General features: G+C 40.7%; 1 protein-coding gene and 1 long non-coding RNA gene across 2 annotated transcripts in view; both read left to right on the top strand.

The window, feature by feature from the left end:
• Positions 1 to 14,710, top strand: part of LOC132659429 (uncharacterized) — a 113,908-nt gene extending 99,198 nt beyond the window's left edge. The window contains exon 3 of the long non-coding RNA XR_009599888.1: positions 1 to 14,710. This exon is cut by the window's left edge and continues 62,790 nt beyond it. This is a non-coding gene — a long non-coding RNA (uncharacterized LOC132659429).
• Positions 1 to 18,816, top strand: part of CRADD (CASP2 and RIPK1 domain containing adaptor with death domain) — a 193,071-nt gene that overhangs the window by 104,599 nt on the left and 69,656 nt on the right. The gene's annotated exons all lie outside the window — the stretch shown is intronic.

The raw sequence follows: 18,816 nt of genomic DNA on the forward strand, positions 1-18,816 counted from the left end.
TTTGCACCAAGAGTGAAAATTAACCTTCATTCACCCACTCATGTGTTTAACCAACCTTTCTTTAGCCTTCTTCCATGTATAATGAATTATACAAGGTGGTTATTATTTCAAAAACGTCCACAGCTTGAGGAAAGTGTCGAGTATTTAAACAATAATTATTGTATAACATGAGAGTGCAGTGGAAGCAGTGCTATAAGGTGAAAGTGGCCAGCTGCTGGAGTTAGAAGGAGAGGGAGTATGGCAAGCTTCAGGGAGGAATTAGGTCTTGGAACTGGATCTTAAAGAATCCAGTTTACTGAAAATTTGATCTGCTCTGAAATGTACACACTGTATTTATATAATTGGTGTGAACAGTGACTGCAGCCGTGAAATGAAAAGATGCTTGCTTCTTGGAAGGAAAGCTATGTCAAACCTAGACAGTGTACTAAAAAGTAGAGACCTCCCTTTGCTGGCAAGGGTCCGTATAGTCAAAGCTATGTTTTTTTCCAGTAGTCATCTATGGATGTGAGAGTTGGACCATAAAGAAGTCTGAGTGCCAAAGAATTGATGCTTTTGAACTGTGGTGCTGGAGAAGACTCTTGAGAGTCCCTTGGACAGTAAGGAGGTCAAACCAATCAATCCTAAAGGAAATCAGTCCTGAATATTCATTGGATGGACTGATGCTGAAACTCCAATACTTTGGCCACCTGATGCCAAGAGTGGACTCATTGGAAAGGACCCTCATGCTGGGAAAGACTGAGGGCAGGAAGAGAAAGGGGATGACAGAGAATGAGATGGTTGGATGGCATCACTGACTCAGTGAACGTGAGTTTGAGCAGCTCCAGGAGAAGGACAGGAAAGCCTGGTGTGCTGCAGTCTTTGGGGTTGCAAAGAGTCTGATACGACTTAGCTACTGATAACAACTTACCTGGTTGTGGCTGTGCATTGAGAAAAATGGGGTAAGAAAACCAAACAGACGAAAAACCAAAGCTGTAATCAAGTTTCCTGTGTTAAATAAGCATTCGGCACTCACATCTACCACATCATTTTGTTGCAGTATTACCAGTAAATAATTATTTACGACAACCCTTGAATACAGGTGAATCATTATCAACAAATATTTTATTGTGAGCCAGCAAGTTCTTGACACCATCATTTTAGGTCCAGCGGGCTTTGCATAATTTTTGGTTAGGTACAGACCCTTAAAAGAATTTGTAGAGGCAAGGATTGGAAGGGTGATATTCCAGAAAACTATGGATCAGTATAAAGGGAAAGGGCACACAGACACTGTATATGACCCATGAAAATGTACATAGATTTAGATTAGGAGGCTTGATTTTCAGGTACTTCTCTGAGAGGTACTGTTTGGAACCTAGATTTGTAAAGGTTGGAAATGCTTGGGAGTTGGCATCTCACTTTTAGCTGTTAAGTCACAGTAATTGAAAGAGCACGGGCTATTCCATAATCTGGCAAGGAGGATTCTGATGAGGAAGGGTTGAATGAAAGTTTCACAGAAAGTGGCAGAGGCTGGCCGAGCACTCAGGCTTGTCTGCAGTCTGTCCGTCCACAGCTCCATCCTGCCTCTTTGAGGATGCAGCAGGAGTCGGAACCCCATGAAGCTTTCCATTCTGGAGGTTAGAATCAGGGTTGCCCAGGATCAGCTAGGAAGTAGGAAGTGCTTCGGAGAAGGCAGTGGCACCCAACTCCAGCACTCTTGCCTGGAAAATCCCATGGGCGGAGGAGCCTGGTAGGCTGCAGTCCATGGGGTCGTGAAGAGTCGGACACAACTGAGCGACTTCCCTTTCTCTTTTCACTTTCATGCATTGGAGAAGGAAATGGCAACCCACTCCAATGTTCTTTCCTGGAGAATCCCAGGGACGGGGGAGCCTGGTGGGCTGCCATCTATGGGGTCGCACAGAGTCGGACATGACTGAAGCGACTTAGCAGCAGCAGCAGGAAGTGCTTGTGTTCAGTACATCCAGCTCCTCTTTGGTGTGTCTTTCTTCTCGTTAGCAAATATTTGCTCACATTCTCCTATAACCTTTTCACAGCAGACTGTCAGGAGGATTCACATTATTTTAAAATACACATTTTAATATTTAAAAGCATTCTTATACATTAAGATGGTGAAGGACAGGGAAGCCTAGCATTCTGGAGTCCATGGGATCTCAAAGAATTGGACCTGACTGAGCAACTGAAAACAACTGTCTCTCTGTTTCCAAACCTTTAATCTTCATTAAAAAAAAAGTATCCTTCTAGACATTTTATTTTGACATACAAGCACACACATGTATATCATTTTTTATTTAAGTGGACTCATTTAATGCATTTTCTATAACTTGCTTTCTGTAATTAACATATGAATTAAAAGCTAATTAATAGATTTTCCTACTACTATATAGTTCCACCTTATTTTTGTAAACAGCAGAATAATGTCTGTGGTGCTTCTACATGATTCTTACTGAATAATCTTTAAGCTTATTTCCTTAATCCTTAGCTATTTATTATACACTTTGCTGCAGAGAACCTCCTTGTAGCCATCTTCAGACTTGTACAACAGTTATTTGCAGGGTATTTATAAAGGAGTTCCTAGGTTGAAGAGTTATCTGTATTTAAAAAGTTTGATAGGTATTGCTGAACTGTCCTCCAGAAAGGTTGTACTTATTTTTCATTCTGTTCACAGTGTATGCAAATTCTTTTTTTGTGTTATTCTTTTTAAAGAGGATCCTGGACTTAGGGTCAGAGAAGAAGAGGCTAAGAGGAGATACCCTGCTAAAAATAAGTGGTGGCCCACTGAGAGAAATGAAAACATATGTTCACACAAAAACTTGGACATAGCAGCACTGTTCACAATAGCCAAAAAGTGGAAACAACCCAAATGTCCATCAACTGCTGAATGAACTAACAGAAGGTGGTATATACATACAACGGAATACTATTCAGCAATAAAAGGAATGAAGGACAAATGCGTGCTATAATATGAATGTGCCTTAAAAGCATCGTACTAAGTGAAGGAAGCCAGTCACAGATATCACGCATATTTATGTGCAATGTCCAGAGTAGGCAAATCCACAGAGATAGAAAGTATATTAGTGGTTGCTTAGGGCTGGTTGGTGGGATAGGCGGGAATGGGGGTTTGAGAAGTGACTGCTAATAGGTGCAGAGTTTCTTTGCGGGTGATGAAAATGTTCTAAAGTTAGACTGTGGTTATGGTTACACAAGTCTGTGAATATGCTAAAAACCATTGAATCGCACACTTCAAATGGGTGAGTTTTATGGTATATGAATTTTATGTCAATTAAGCTGTTGAAAAAAAGAGTGGTGGCGGAATGCGTAGAATGGAATGGAAAGGATGAAGATGTGGCCATTAGCATGGGCCTGTGGGACAGACAAGAAGACCCTGTTAAAGTCACGTGACAGGGAATTCAGATGGTGAAGGCATTCTTCTGGGCGACAGTGTTCAAGCGGCTGCTGATAGGCAGCTGCAGAGGTGGATGGTGAATTTTCTCCCCGCTGGCAGCATGGAGACAAGAGGCAGTTACTGCATGCCTGGGCAGGGAGGAAATGGGGGCTAGTACACTGAATTACTGATTCCTTGTTCTTGTTCAGTCCTTCGAATACATAGAAGATACTGTTCTGGAAGGCAGCAATAGCTTTTTTTGCTGACCTAGAAATGCCTGCTGTGCTCCAGCATTTGGAAAAGGAAGGTCAGAGAAAGGAAGCTGAGCTCAGCTGCTGAGTCAAGGAGAAGGGGAGGAAGACCTAAGGTCACAAAGGACAATGGGGCCCTCGCTTGTGAATAAGAGCAAGTGGTCAGTTTTCAGTTCAGCAATTAAGCTTTTTCTACACAGTAAAATGAATCGTACTTGCAAAGAGTTGGACATGACTGAGCTACTGAACTGACTTAGTGGAACTGACTGTTCTGGAATGTGTTTGCTAGTAAATATCATGCTAAGAAGGTTTAAAAGGAAGTTATGATTTTAACTGCCCTCTGAGTTGTGCTGATAGGTAAAATTTAACTCAAGGGAAAGGGGTTAATTTTGCAATAAACAGTGAGGGTTAAAGGAAAATCAACCCGCTTTTCTGCAAAAGCCTGGTTTTCTTTGTAACAGCTTGAACATGCCCTCTACTTCTCGTTCCCTATCATGATGATTCTGTAGCACAGATTAGACAGAACTGGAACATCCAAAACCTCCTTAATTACTTTTAGGTCTGAGGCTTTTGGCTTCAAAAAGAGCTAAAGTAGGTCTCCATGGGTCTGTTTTGAAGGTTAATCGTATTTAGGTGGCTTTTACTGGTTTACCAACAGTTTGCTTTCAAAAGCCCAAGACCACACATGTTTGGGTCAGTATACATCCTGATGGCGAAATGACTGTGTCAGGCTGAAGTCTTTTTCTTTGTCACTGTGTTTGAGTCACTCCCCTCACTATGCTTTATTCTCCAAAAACTTCATGTAAGTATATATGATGAATATTAAACTCTTAGTCTTGGTGCTTGATTAGGATGTAAACAAGTATCTCATGGTCTTTTAAACCTTCCCACGAAGTAACTTTCCCCTCCCATTTTATTTGACTTGCTAAAGAACCTTTGGCATTGAGAGAAAATTTGGCTGATGATTCAGTGTGAGCGAGAGGAGGGGAGCAGTTCTGGCAGATGCATAACAACTGGTGGATATTTTTATATTTATTGCTATTCTTAGTCTAAGATCTGTAGTTAACTAGGGAGTAACTAAGCTTAGCTAAACTTATTAGACTTAGAGACTTTAGTTTGAATACGTCACTATCTAGGCCTTTGGGAAACCCGTATGTTTAGCTGATTGTAGAAATGCAAACCTTCTCTCATGGAATTCCCTGTCATTCAATAAATGAAGAATAAACTTCTAATAGATTAAACTGTGAGATAATTAAGATTGCTGTTTATTTCTGGCTATTAATCGAATCCTAACTACTGCACATAACTGCATAAGATTTTTGTTTGGTTTTGGCTTGTTTTGCTTTTTAGTTCATTTCCTTTAATGTATTTTAAGGATAATATAAAATAAGATGGCTTGTATTAGTATTCCTTTTTGTGTTCTTGTATTAGAATTCTGGAAGTAGCAGTGAATTCAGAGGAGGACTCAAGAATGTGAGAGGTCATATGTTGATTATATCTTAATTTTAAAAATTAATGAAAAATAAAACAAGTATAGGTGCAGGGTGTTTCCACCACTTACTGAGTTGGGGGTATAAACTTTCATCCATTGCCAGCCCACTTAAAACTTGTGACTGTGAGTTGTCATGACTTAACTTCAAAGCCCAGCTTGTTCCATTTTAATTATGCCTGAACAGCTATTATAGGTTGGTGTAGGCAAGTGAGTAAGAGTCTTACTTTGCTGGTTGACGATATTGCACATATTTCAGTTCAGTTCAGTCACTCATTCATGTCTGACTCTGCGACCCCATAGACTGCAGAACGCCAGGCTTTCCTGTCCATCACTAACTCCTGGAGGTTGCTCAGATTCATGTCCATCGAGTCAGTGATGCCATCCAACCATCTCATCCTCGGTCATCCCCTTCTCCTCCTGTCTTCAATCTTTCCCAACATCAGGGTCTTTTCCAATGAGTTAGTTGTTTGCATCAGGTGGCCAGAGTATTGGAATTTCAGCTTTAGCAACCGTCCTTCCAACGAATATTCAGGACTGATTTCCTTTAGAATTGACTGGTTGGATCTGTTCGCAGTCCAAGGGACTCCCAAGAGTCTTCTTCAACACCACAGTTCAAAACCATCAGTTCTTTGACACTCAGCTTTCTTTAAAGTCCAGTTCTCACATCCATACATGACCACTGGAAACCATAGCTTTTACTAGATGGACCTTTGTTGGCAAAGTAATGTCTCTGCTTTTTAATATGCTGTCTAGGTGGTCATAGCTTTTCTTCTAAGGAGCAAGCGCCTTTTAATTTCATAGCACATATTTAGAATCAGCTAAATGTCAGAATTGCCACCAGCCAAGATAAAGTCATTGATGAGGACATTAACTTTCTCAGTGTCTGATAGATGTTTCATAGAAAGCAAAACTTTCTTTCATTTTCTATTTTTTAAACCATAGATTGAGGAAGCAAGGTGATGGAAATACTACTCTGAACTTGGTTCTAACTAATGAGAACAACTGTTTATTGAAGTAGAATTGACTAAAATCTTGGGAAGGAAGTAACCATGACAGTATTATTTTGTAACTTCAAAAGAAAGTGAAGTGGGCTATAACCATATAGTAATAGTGACTTTAGGAAAATACACATTTAGAGAAAGGATAGAAGTTTTTCAGTCTCCAGAGACTTGAAAAGTGAAAACAATACGAAAAGAAAGGCAGAAAGGAAGAAAAAATTTGACAGCAAAAGTTATAAGTTGTGGGAACGAGGAAGAAAAAAGAAATGGAATCATTTTAAGAACAAGGACGCTTTTGATGAACTGGGATATTGAGAGAACATGTACAGAAGATTGAAGGACAAGCACAGGCTTAAGGACAAATGCAGAAGAGTGGCATAAAACCAGTAAGCAAATACCTGCAGAGCTCAAGTTCAGACTGAGCTGAGGTTGGAGAGAATGCTCAAGACAACAGACAAGGGCTCTTTAAAGCTATGTTCCAAATGAGAGCAAGTAAAGGCTAAGCTCATTGCTTGGGGCAGATGAAATAATGTTAACATGACGAAAAGCAGTCCCACTCAACTACTTGGCTTCTCTCTTCCTCTATCAAAGAGAGTGATCTTTAGACTGGAATGTGTAACATAAACATGGTTAAGAATAAATTGAAGCGCAGAAGATCAGTGATGATAATAATAGCTGCAACTATAATTTTTTGAGATCTACTCAGGACCAAGTATTAGGAAAGATAATTTAGTTTAGTTTTTTTTTTTTTTCCAAATTCTTATGGCAGCTTTTGCAAAGTAGAGATTATTGTCACTGAACCCATTTTACAGGTGAGAACACCAAGGCTCAGGAAGACTTAGTAACAGGCCTGAAGTTATACATCCAGTAAGTGACGGGCTGAGATTCAGATCCAGGCCTGACTCTTTTGCCTGACACCCTGCTGCCCATGCCTTTCAGCCCCTAGCTGTTTTAAATCAGATTGTGTCTTTCAGCTTAAGTTATGTTCTGAGACACATAAATGGACAAAAAATCTGATAGATGTTATTGAAAATCCATAGTGTGTAATTGCAGGGGAAACAAAAACGGAATATCAAAATGATGAAAAACAAAGCCTGTTTTAATTTCCTTTTTAAAGGTTCAATTTAGACTACCTCAAGCAGTCAGACGGTGATCCTCAGGACACTTGAGATTTTGTTCTGCAAGTAAACGGTTGTAAATGAAAGAAAGGATCCTTCGGGCAGCAAAGGTTCACAAAGCATCACAAATTAGACACCCCCAACTCCCTCCCTTCTTAATTATATAACTGGTAACCCTATCTTTTGACAGAGAATCCTATATGGCTCATAAACAAGTTAAATTAATCTAGGCTCAATTGAGTAGATTCATATTTCTTTGAACTCCTTTACACAAATTATTGACTTTAGACAAATAGGCTTTGTTGTTGCTATTCAGCCGCCAAGTCCTATCCTACTCTTTGCCACCCCATGGACTGAAGCATGCCAGGCTCCTCTGTTCTCCACCATCTCCCGGGGTTTGCTCAAGTTTATGTCCATTGGGTCGGTGATGCTGTCAAACCATCTCATCCTCTGGGTTGCCATTTGCTTCTCCAAAGGATCTTCCCAACCCAGGAATAGAACCCTAGTCTCCTGCACATGTCTCCTGCATTGCAGGCATATTCTTTACTGCTAAGCTTCAGGGCTTTCCCAAACAGGCTTCAGTGAGCTCAAAATGCCATATTTATGGCATTTCTCCTGTCTATTCATATAGCAACTCTGTAAAAAAAAAAGGAAGTTTTTTAGCCTGAATTGTTCTTGCTAAAACCCTTGTGGTTTCTGGTATTTGTTGCCTTCTGAGTGCTTATGAATTATCTGTGTCAGCATTCCTCAAGCTGTTTTCTGAAGAAATCTATAGATGTTGGAAAGTAAACAGGTGTCATCTTATGAAAGCGCAGTTTGGGAAATGCTGATCTGAATAGATATCAAGTTCATGGATCTATGATTTAGGGAATCAAACTCTTTCATCATTTAAAAAACCTGGGCTGGATTGTTTTCATCCCCTTTGGTTGTTCAGAGTATTCCACATCTTTATACCTATCAGTGCATTCAGGATCCTAGAAGATAATTTACCTTGGCTTGGTGACTTGAAGGCCTTTAAAGGAGTTAGGCATACTCTTACTTTGGGGGCTTTAATTCCTTCTTATGCTTTTTACCTTTTGAGGTTTGAGGAGCAGTTAGATAGGGCATGCCTAATGTCTGATGGCTTAAAGTAGGAGCAGTAATTGAAGTTTCAGTTTGAGAGGTTTCACATCATTATAGTGAAGGGCTTTCTAATAATTTGGAGGGGAAGCAGAGATTATGTTTGTTAGTGACATATAAAGAGGAGATTAATTCATTGGATGAGATGTTAGAGAAGATGACCTTCTCATACTAAGATTTCATGATTACAGATGTGTTTGTTTCATACTTAGTGAAAAAGAGGATAGGTCTTGGGTGCTGTCAAAATCTTAGAAATCAAAGACTATTTTTATGGTACTGTTATTATCCAAGAAAGGCATGTGCAGCCTCAAGTTCTGAAGACTAATCGCTGCCTTGGTTATTCAAAGGGGATAGGTGGCTGGGCCATGGATACATTTTAGGAACCCTTTAGTTTATTACGGTGAAATCACCACTGCCTGCTCTTCAATAGCACTCCTCTAAGTGGTTTTGTTTTTATTGATCATCAAAGAAGAGAAATCAAATTTTGGTTAGAACCCTATTTGTATGTAACAGGACTGTGTTGAAATTAAAACTTTGCAGACATTTGAAATGAAATGGAATTAATTAACAGCATCACCCTGTAGGTAGGTTGGAAGCAACACTTGTTGAGATTTTTGTCAGAACAGAGAGTTGCAGTCAGTATTCATTTTTTCAAAACAACTAATGGTTCTTTGAAAATAGCTCATTTCCCCCACAGTAATGAATAAATTACCTAAAGTAATGGGATTAACCAGATTTTATTTTGTTGTCGAAACAAAACATTGCCAGGAGTTATAACTGGTATTCAAGACCAGACTGGGTGAATTCCTTGGCACCATCAGCATTTGAAGAATATAACAGAGAATAGGTTTGTAATATTCAGTGTGCACTTGGACCTTAACAATATAAAATGAAAAGAGACTTATAAAATACGACTGTTGTTGAATAGATCTGCATCAAGAGTAATGCTGGAGTAACCATCACTAGTCTTGCCTGATCATGAGAATTGTGGGATATTGATTATGATGGTATGGACAGTTAGAACATATTTTATGGGATTTTTTGTAACTTTCCCTTCCCTGTTCCAAAGTACTTCAGAGCAGTAACTATACTGTATTGTCAAAATGGACTCATGTGTCTCTTTCCTGGTAGGCTGTAAGCTTCTTGAGGGCGATTATGGAATGTGTCCTAGTCATACTGTACTGGACTCTGATCCTGATGGCTGCATGTGGCTACTAGCCTGGTGATCACTAGACTTCACTGGGGCCATAACATCATGATGGTCTACGCCCCCTCATCCCCTCAGCTGTGCAGGCTTCTGGCCAGCCCCAGTGGCTGTAACAAATGTTTGTTGAATGAACAAAGGGAGGAATGAATGAACAGGCTAACTATTTTTTGCTATGTACTGGCAGACCGTTCTAGAATAGGACTGACTGCTCAGAATTCCACTGTGCATGTGGCAACCAGGCACTGTTGCGTGGTGCCTGTGACATTGCTGCAGTCACCTCCCTTTCGGGCCACTTTTGAAGCCCTTCCTGCCACTCTCTCTGTTCTAAGACACACAGCACAGTGTAGTTTTCCATCTTTCTCTTCTTGCTGAGTCTCAGTATTTTTGGAACGCCTCACACATACCAAGCACTGTGCTCGTGCTTTTCCGTATATTCTCTATTTCGTCATGTATACTGTTTTCGGTTTGAAAAAGATCTTATTTTACTGGTGTGGAAACAAAGACCCAGAGCGACCCAGCCCGTGGTTGTACAGAAATAAATGGGGAGTGCCAGGGCTCAGCCCAGGTATGTCTGACCCCAGACTCCATGTTCCTTCCTTTGCACCACGCAGCCTGCCTGGATTGTGCCTCACTGTTGCTCATTTATTTCTCTCTGTCTGTCATCCCTGTCCTGCCTCACGGGCTGTTTCCTCACAGCAAAACACAGATGGGGGTCAGTCCTTGAAATTACACTTTTCAAAGGATACTGAAATTGTTCGCATCTGTTACATGATGTCACCAAATGCTCGGCCTTGTTTAACCCTTTGGTTATAGTTAGGCCATTTCCCACTGCGATTATCACAACTTAGCCTTTGTGTCTCCTGTTTGTTCTCAGACAAGTCTGAACACTGTGGCAGAAATCATCTTCCTGCCGGGCCAGCTGTGCCATTCTCCCCAGTATATCCTACAGTGACTCTCCGGCTCTTCGAGAGAGAGGCAGCCTTGAGAGCTGGTTGAGGTCATGGTCTCTGGAGTCAGAATGCTAGGGTGGGAACCCCGACTTTTGCTCCTGGCTTGCTGTGTTACCTGGAATAAGTTACCTCTGCCTCATCCCCTCACCTGAAAAATGGAGGTGAAAACAGTATGGCCATCATAGGATTGTTGATTTAATCCACGTAAAGCTAAAAGCACAAAATTAGACCCTCAATACATTTTAAGTGTTATTTTGAATAAAGGCCAACAGGCTCACTCACGGTTTAAGATTCATCCCTGAACTGCTTCAGTATTTGAAATCTTTCGATTCTCATTCAGTCTTCCTTTTCCTTGGTGTCCCATCTTCTGCCTGTTCCTCCCATCTATCAGCAGATCATCAGCCACCACTGTAACCTGGACCTCATCTACCTGCATCTCATTCTCTGGGCCAACCTGATCCTCCCTGTCTGCATCTGTCACCTGGCCTCCCTTACAGAGCGTCCAGAGCCTTCCAAAATCCTTTGTCTTTCATGAAACCTTTCTTACTGAAGGGAGAGATGGGAATAATTCCCCTGCTTGTACCTTTTCTGAATATACGCCTTCGCCTCCCCAAAACACAGTGGTATTGGTGTACATTTGTGAAAAGACCCATTTGATTGCACTGCTTGCTCCGAACCTAAATGTGTGTTTGGAAGATCAGCGTTCATTAGAAAGGGGCACTTTTTCTCTCTGTGCCTATTCTGAGCCCATAGCTCATGGGAAATAAAGGCTCTGACTTCAGAGGCCGTAGTCCAGAGTCACCTGGCCATCTGTGAATAGTAGTTTCTTGATTCAGATGAAAGGTGGTTTGAATTTAATTATGCATACACAAAAAAGAAACCCTAATCCCTAACGTACATTTTGAAAATGGATATTTAATGCTTCAGCCAGATCTAACAGTTGAAAGACCATTTAAAGCCTCTCATCTTGCATTAGGGGGTCTTAAATTTCTCTGCAGTCTCAATAAATGTTGACTAAAGATATTTTCCCCAGAGTAGACATAGAAAGGGACTCTTGAGAGTCCCTTGGACAGCAAGGAGATCAAACCACTCAATCTTAAAGGAAATCAACCCTGAATATTCATTGGAAGGGCTTATGCTGAAGCTGAAACTCCAATACTTTGGCCACCTGATGTAAAGAGCCAGCTCACTGGAAAAGACCCTGATGCTGGGAAAGATTGAGGACAGGAGGAGAAGGGGACGACAGAGGATGAGATGCTTGGATGGCATCACCGACTCAATGGACATGAGTTTGAGCAAACTTCGGGAGATGGTAAAGGACAGAGAGGCCTGGCGTGCTGGAGTCCATGGGGTCACAAAGGGGCGGAGACAGCTGAGTGACTGAACAACAACAGAAAGACATGGAAAACACCCATCCTTCTTCCTAGCCATTCATTGCCCCCCAGCTACTGAAAGCTTTCTTATTTATCCTTGTATATCGTTTGTCCCTGCCTTGCATTTCTGCCCAGATTGGAGGAATGACTTTCACAATCAGTGGCAGGAACTGTTCTGATCCTTAAGAAAAAACTGCCACTGAATAGTGCATAGTCTTCTACTTTGGAGAGATGACAAAAATTATAGTGGTTTTGCCTGTCATTTAAAAAATAAACAGACTCTGAACCTATCTGGATTTATTGGCTTTACAGAGCCAGACTGAGAGTACACTGTGCACCAGATTATAGCGGAACAAATTCTTCTTTAGGACATTGATAGTGGCTTGAGCTTTTCTTTCTGTGTCTCATTACTGGCAATGAGTTTTGAAGCGTCAGGCATTTTCCACCTTTGTATAAAGTTAACCAAAGGTAGACTCAGTGGCCTTGAGCTACTTTTCATCTCTGTGTTGGACCAGATCCTTGTCATGATTGCTTTGTGGTGTCCTAGACAGAGGTGGGCATTCCTGAAGAGCAGCGTGTATTCTATAAGAAATGCCTTTTGGATGCTGATTGGCTAGGTTCTTTTATGGGAACCGTTGAAAGTGAGACAGTGAAGGAATAGAGGCATTCCTGGCAAAAGATACAAGTCTTTGTTTTTATCTTTAACATGAAATGTTGGAGTAGGATATTTGCTAATGGAGGAGATGGAAATATTGCTTGAGCAGAAGTCCTTTTTATTGCTACATCTAAACTTTTACTTTAGTTTCCAGACTGCTGTCTTATACATAATTGAATTTTAACTTCACAGCAATCCTGTGAAGTTGTAAGGAAGATATTTGTTATGTCCAACAAATATACAAAGAATCATTCCTGAAGAGGCCAGATCTGATCAGGTTGGCTTGTGACTGAACCCAGATGTCTATCTTCCAGTTCCAAGTACAGTGCTTTCCCCACTAGATGTGGAACTCTCACTCTTGATGGTTCAGATGGTCTGGGCTTGGGCCTAGAAATGAGACTTTGATCACACACTCCTGGAAAGTGATTGTGATGAAGGTATGTGCTAGACCATACTTTAAACCCCCCCCCCCTCATTCTTGTCCTCATTAATAAGAATCTAGGTTTCAGCTCCTTAAGTTAATTATGATGTATTAAAGTATAAGTGGAACAACCAAACACTTATGCTCCTCCTGATATGATCTGATAGAAATGATATTAAACATATGGTTTTTAAGATGGAATGTTTAACTTAAGACTGAGAAGTTCATTTAAATTTTGTGCCCGAAATAAAAAATGATACATGCACAAGTTTATTTATCATAACATGGCTGGTGATAGCTGAAGACAGTAACCTTCCACATATCCATTAAAAGAGGAATGGCTGAACAACCAAATGGTATAATTGTAAAGAGGAGTAATATGAATCTAAGAAGGATTGAGAAAGATTTCTATTTCTTGCTATGAAGTAGTCTTTAAGATTTATTGTTAAGTGATTAAAAATAAAGCAGAAAACTTGTTTTTATAGTATCCTACTTGCAGCATGACGTAGGAAAGAAAATATAAATGTGTTTATATATGCGTGTGTGTGTACTTCAAGGTAAATCCTCACAGAGAATTACAGCTAATAAATGTAGGGATGTTAGAAATAGAAAACCACTATTTCACAACATCCAGTGAAATGACAGAGTGAGGCAACACTGGCAATCATTAATGGATGCTAAAATCACTGGGGGAAATTGGAGCTATATAACTGAGAATCAGCCTGATAACACTTGAACTCACCTGTCAATCTCAACATCACTACAAGTGGAACGCCAAACCCTTATACCGCTCCTGGACTTCCTCTTGCCCACACCCCCTCTCTTCACGTTTGAACCAGAGTCTCATCCAGCTGCCATATCTAAGTACCAGTTCACCCGAGAAGTATAGGAGACAGAGGAACGTGTTAAACACCCCCAGGAGAGTACATCAGTCAAGTCCTAAATGTGAGAAGCTCCTCAAAACAAATGACTCAACGTCTTCAGTAAATAACTATTATGGGGAAAAATTAGGGAGGGGGAACTGTTTAAGTGAAAAAGGCTTGCTGCTGCTGCTGCTAAGTCGCTTCAGTCGTGTCCGACTCTGTGTGACCCCATAGATGGCAGCCCACCAGACTCCACCATCCCTGAGAGTCTCCAGGCAAGAATACTGGAGTGGGTTGCCATTTCCTTCTCCAATGCATGAAAGTGAAAAGTGAAAGTGAAGTCGCTCAGTCGTGTCTGACTCTTAGTGACCCCATGGACTGCAACCTACCAGGCTCCTCCGTCCATGGGATTTTCCAGGCAAGAGTACTGGAGTGGCGTGCCATTGCCTTCTCTGAAAAAGGCTTAAGAAACCTATAAACAAATGCAATGTATGACCCCTGTTGGGAACTTGATCTGTTCAAATGAACTATAAAAATGCCTTTCTGTTTTAAACAACAGGAGAAAATAAAATGTTTTCTGCTTATTATATTTTATTAAATGATTGATAATTTTATTGATTTTGATAATGGTATGTGATTATTTTTTTAAAGTCCTTACCTACTAGAGGCACTTGCTATTGAATTGATACGATGCCTGAGATTTTCTTTTAAAATACTCTGTCAAAAGGACATTTGTTTAGCCAAATAGAAGAAATCAGAATGGTAGAATGTAATCCTTGTTGAATCTTGGTGATATGTTTGTGGGGTTGTTTACACTTTTCTCTCCACTGTATTGTATATGGAAAATTTACACAATAAAAAAGATCAAGTTGTGCTATTTTGGAGGTAGACTCCCGGCCCAAGTCCTGCATTGTGGCCTCTATCATATAACTGAGGGAGAGTCACAGCTGCTCATTCCTCCCTCTTTCCATCCTTTTTATACTTGCTCAGTTCCTTCTGTTTCTTCAAAAACTATTTACTGAACCACATGTTGCACCAGGCACTATTCCGGTGTGACCAGCTCTACGAGATACAGAGACTGTTCTCACTTTACAGATGAGGAAACTGAAGCTTAGAGACGTTAAGTTTCTCGCCCACAATCCCACATCTGCCTGTCACCCAGATCTGAGCTCTTATGTGTTTTGTGCTGCTTCCCAGGAATAGTCCTTTCATTTTATAGTTTATAAATTTCATTTATGGATACATTGTACACAATGAGTAAATAAGGATAAATCAAGTGGAGTAGCGTCTATACATTACTTGTGTGTGAGAAAGATATACAATCTCTTTCTTACTGTAATAATTACAAAGACCTAATCAAAGGAAAGGGCTTCCTAGTTTGTGCTGGTGGTAAAGAACCCACTGGCCAGTGCAAGAGACCCGGGAGAGGTGGGCTTGGAGAACAAAGTAGCAACCGACTCCAGTATTCCTGCCTGGAAAACTGGAAATTTCCATGGAGAGTTCCACAGCCAGAGAAGCTTGGTGGGCTGTAGTCCATGGGATCTCAAAGGGTCAGACGTGACTGAGCCACCGAGCGCACACACGCACAATCAAAGGCAAAGGAGAGATGAGAGCGAAATCCACAGCAACTTTCTTCATATTCATGAAAAAGTAAAGCTCTGTGAATTGTAACTTTAAGTCACAAAATAAGGCTTATTTGTGCTTGTTCTTCAACAGCACACATTTGATTATCTTTTTCTAAAAATGAAGGCCAGAGGAAAAATGGCTGATTTCATTTCTTATGTGTTTGAACAGTGCTTTTAGGACTATTGAAATGGAGAAGTCCTTTCAGACTAACAAAGCACACAAATAAAATCTTGAATTCCCCATGGGCCACTATTTGCTTTACTGTCTTGCAAAATCGTTTGGCATTGGTAAAAGCCAGGTGTGCCTGTCGGCATGTGCAGCCATGCCCCTGTCATCTGTCACGTATGATGCTCTAGATGGAAGATACAGCAGTCATCATTCAGGGGACAGGAGCGAGCGCTTCCCTGAATTCCTGCTGCTGGGCGTGTGTGAATCGTGCCTCCTGCTGTACAAGACGTAGTGTGCAAAACCTCTGCCGTGTGCTGTTCTGTGGCTGCTCCCACAGAATGACATATGCCGTAGAGACGTCTGACCAGAATCTTAGAAAATTAGACTAATGGGTCTGAAGCTGTTGTTTCCTTCAAGAATCAAGGCATTAAATACAGTCAGGCTGAATGAAAACATTTTACTCATATCCAGGGCATGCCAGTGAGAGCATCCAAAATGGATATATAGTAAATATTGTTAATATTTATGGAGTCCACTGGATGCCAGGAACTTTGCTAAGCCCTTTAAATACCTAATCACATTTAACCCTCTCGGTAGTTCTGTTTTATATTAGAGGTGGCTGAGGCACAGAGAAGTTAAGTGACTCACCCAGGGTTACGCAGTAAGTAGCAGAGCTGTCAGGAAGTCTCAGAGTCCCAGCAGAAAGATGATTAACAGCCATTAATCCACACGGCCATGACTTGTCTCTCTGTGGACTTCCAGGGCACCTTAAAAACCTCTGTTATATATAGAGCTCCATTTTACAGTTTTACAAATGTCTGGAGCCAAGCAGAAAGCAATGAAGAGACTGATAAAAGTACACGAAATCCATGGTATTTGATATTAGATACACAGAGTTGATAATAGAACATAGAGTCCTAGAGTGATTTACTGGCCAGTGGGAAAGCCAGTTGGCTTGGCTACCTTGCAAGATGGTTAAGGGACATAAGCATGGATATTCATTCAAGACTGTCAGAAATTAGGTCAGAAATAAAATAAAAACAAATGGCAAAGATACCATCTTGATATAAATTTTAAAATCTGTTCTGAGTGATGAAAGAGGTGTCTATTTCTTATTGATTTATGAGAAAAGCATGGAATCGGCTTGTTTTGAAATCCTAAAACCTCTTCAGGCCCAACTATTATTCATTATTAATGTAGTATACTTTTCTTAAAAGAATAGTATTTCACAAATGCTGTTTCTGGCTTCAGTCACATATAGAAACATTGGAATATGTACAATATGGTGTTTTACTTTTTTTAAAAAATAGGAACTACATTTGCTAATGCATATGCTGCAAACATCTCTAAAAATAATTTGCAGTTGGTAAGTTGTTTCTTTAGTGTCTTTTCCTGGTCTTGGAGAGCAAGTTTTAAAATTTAAATTTGATAAGCTTGGGAGTAAGGAGGAGAAGTTTTGCCAACTTAAATAATTGGAATATGCTTTAGCATTTATGTAATAATTGAGAATGACTCAACATAATTTTTCTCTGGCTAATATCAGAAATAAAAGTAAAGTATTATATCTCCTCTAGAGGGTTATAGGCCCGAGTCAGCCACTGGTATGCATGACCTATGAGTCACTTGCTAGTTATCATCGTCCTCATCTTCCCTATCCCTGACCTGTGGGTAAGAAGTCAAGGATGATGCTTCTTTGGGGTGTCCTTCATAGCTTCTTTTACTCTTTAGTATTCAACCACACTGCTGCGCAGCTCCTGGAGAACAGAAAAGGGAGGCCCAGGAATGCATCTGTAAAAGCAGAGTAATTTGTGCATACGAGATCTCTGGGGAATAAAAGAAAAAAAAGATGATTTGCTATCTTGGCAGTACCAGCAATATTTATAAGTGATGTGAGCTCATAAAGGATTTCGGAAGAATAGTGATCCCTCGCTTCCCTGGTCATTAACTAAGAAACATGTTTGTTTACCAGTGAGAAGCTGAGGAGCAAAGCCTACAAGAATAAGAACATTCCAGATCTAGACCTGTGGCTCATGACCACGAGCCAGTCTTTTAATTTTTTGACCTTAGATCCTGTGTAAAGGGTTTGTACTTGAGCTCAATGACTGTGCTCTACTTCATGAAAATGGTATGATTCTAAGTTTCTGTGAGATATCCAGGTAAGGCGGGACAAGAGGAATATTAATTTGGTTTTGCTTTAAAAGAAAGTACTGGTGAGACAGCAGGACATAGCAGGGGTGATAGACTCAAATGCAGTGTCTACTTGGCCTGTGTAAGCCAATGAGTAAAGTGAGTTTGGTAGAGGGGAGGTACAGACCTGCGTTTTGTGCAAAACACCAGATTTTTGACCACTGACAATTCATTTCCTTGTTATCAGATCACTATTGTAGGCCACGTACGGCTGGCTGGGGGCCCTTCTCCTGCACACATCTGGCCTGCTCTCCACATTTCAGAGCTAAGGGACATGCATTTTGATTCTGACAAACCTGAGTGTGAACCTTAGCTCTTCCTCTAATAAATTATGTAGACTTGTACATCTGTATTAATTTCTCAAAGTTTCACGGTTGCTTTGTCTGTAGAAATGAGAATGATAGTACCTTTTTTGTTAGATTTCCTAAAGATCACACACCATGGCATGTAATGCCCAGTAAGTGCATTCTAAATTTTAAATGTTAATTGTATTACCCTTGCTGTGGTGGTGGATTTTATATATATATAAAATGGCAGGAGAAGGAAATGGCAACCCACTCTAGTACTCTTGCCTGGAAAATCCCATGAACGGAGGAGCCTGGTAGGCTGCAGTCCATGGGGTCGCGAAGAGTTGGACACAACTGAGCGACTTCACTTTCACTTCACTTTCATGCATTGGAGAAGGAAATGGCAACCCACTCCGGTGTTCTTGCCTGGAGAATCCCAGGGATGGGGAAGCCTGGTGGACCGCTGTCTATGGGATCGCACAGAGTTGGACACGACTGAAGCGACTTAGCAGCAAAACACACACACACACACACACACACACACTCACACACACACACACACACACACACACACACACAATCTCATTGGCCAGTTGCTGAGAATGGTAGATGCTGGTGCTTTTTCATAGATTCTGAAATTTATTTTATTTCAGTTACTTAGAAATAAAGAGACACCACTCAGATGGATAAGTTTTGTATTTGCCAGTGGATAAAAGAGGCAG

Source organism: Ovis aries, chromosome 3 (genome assembly GCF_016772045.2).
Source record: "Ovis aries strain OAR_USU_Benz2616 breed Rambouillet chromosome 3, ARS-UI_Ramb_v3.0, whole genome shotgun sequence".
NCBI classification, from domain to species: Eukaryota; Metazoa; Chordata; class Mammalia; order Artiodactyla; family Bovidae; genus Ovis; species Ovis aries.